Genomic DNA, 1,757 nt, shown 5'->3' with positions numbered 1-1,757 from the left:
TACAATATTAAAACAATAATTAGAATTATGACTGATGATACTACATGAGGACATATTTAAATTTTAGAAATTTCACATAATTTCTAGAACATTTATATTAATGACAATTATCTATACTCTACAACCTAAGAAGGTTTATCACCACTCATTTAACAATGCTTCCCATGTAATTTAACATATAAAATTAGCCTAATTAGTTTAATGTCTTTCTTTGATAAGGAGAGAAAACAAATCTTGAGGTGCTCCGGAGGCATTCTGGAAAACCTCAATGTTATCTACAGGTCAAAAGAACTTCATTTAGAATTTGATTTTGGGGAAGTTTGTCAAATATATTAAAAAGGGTTTAAAACACTTGGTCAAATAGGATCATAGGTCACTATGTAACAGTACTTAGTTATCCACCCAAGCAAAGTGACAAAAGATTTCAAAAGCAAAATACAGAACAGTTTACTTAAAAGGTAAAAAATTGGGCTTCCCTGGTGGCGCAGTGGTTGAGAATCTGCCTGCCAATGCAGGGGACACGGGTTTGAGCCCTGGTCTGGGAAGATCCCACATGCCGCGGAGGAACTAGGCTCGTGAGCCACAACTACTGAGCCTGTGCTCCACAACAAGAGAGGCCGTGATAGTGAGAGGCCCGCGCAACGCGATGAAGAGTGGCCCCTGCTTGCCGCAACTAGAGAAAGCCCTCACACAGAAACGAAGACCCAACACAGCCAAAAATAAATAAATAAATATTTTTTTAAAAGGTAAAAAATCTTTACTATCTGTTATCAAGAGCATATCAATATCCCATTAAAACTTCGTGCTCTTAACAGAGAGAAAACCAAATTCAGGTTTTGCACCATCTTACAATTTATTCTAATCTTAGCCAGTCTTGATCACATACAGAACTCTATTCTCAAGGCTTCTCTTCGACAAAACTTCTATAACTTACTTTTTTTTTTTTTTTTTGGAGGTACGCGGGCCTCTCACTGTTGTGGCCTCTCCCGTTGCGGAGCACAGGCTCCAGACGTGCAGGTTCAGTGGCCATGGCTCACGGGCCCAGCCGCTCCGCGGCATGTGGGATCTTCCCGGACCGGGGCACGAACCCGTGTCCCCTGCATCGGCAGGCGGACTCTCAACCACTGCGCCACCAGGGAAGCCCTAACTTACTTTTTTTTTAACCTTTAGATTTTTGTCCTATGTTTTCCTTTTCTCTCTCTCTCTTTTTTTATAGGATTTCATTTACTTTCATTTTTTTATTTTAAAAAATTTATTGTATTCAAGTATAGTTGATTTACAATGTTGTGTTAATTTCTGCTAAACAGCAAAGTGATTCAGTTTTATGTATAGTCTTTTTCATATTCTTTGCCATTATGGTTTATCAGAGGATATTGCATATAGTTCCCTGCGCTAGACAGTAGGACCTTGTTGTTTATCCATTCTATATATGGTAGTTTGCATCTGCTAATAAAAATATAGAACACTTCACAAATTTGTGTGGCATTCTTGTGCAGGGGTCATGCTAATATTCTCTGTGTCATTCCAATTTTAGTATATGTGTTGCGGAAGCCATCATTCTCTCTCTCTTTTAAAGCTATCTTTAGGACAAAATTACTTTCTCTTCCCTGAACTAAGTGTATTTCCATTCCTTATACCTTCTTTTGAAGTCTTTCCAATTCAGAGGGCTCATCATTTGTCTATTGATGAACAGGATCTTAATAGTGACTCAAACCAATAAACCTTTTTATGGTTAAACCAAGTATGTAAGAGGCATC

At 38.1% G+C, this 1,757-nt stretch overlaps 1 non-coding gene across 1 annotated transcript; it reads right to left on the bottom strand.

The window, feature by feature from the left end:
• Positions 1–1,451: 1,451 nt before the first annotated feature.
• LOC117203669 (U6 spliceosomal RNA) lies at positions 1,452–1,555 on the bottom strand. The gene has a single exon (XR_004486523.1). It is a non-coding gene; the product is annotated as a U6 spliceosomal RNA (small nuclear RNA).
• Positions 1,556–1,757: the final 202 nt, after the last annotated feature.

Source organism: Orcinus orca, chromosome X (assembly GCF_937001465.1).
Source record: "Orcinus orca chromosome X, mOrcOrc1.1, whole genome shotgun sequence".
Classification (NCBI taxonomy): domain Eukaryota; kingdom Metazoa; phylum Chordata; class Mammalia; order Artiodactyla; family Delphinidae; genus Orcinus; species Orcinus orca.
The sequence above is the reverse complement of the archived record's forward strand: the minus strand, read 5'-3'. Positions and strand labels throughout refer to the sequence as shown.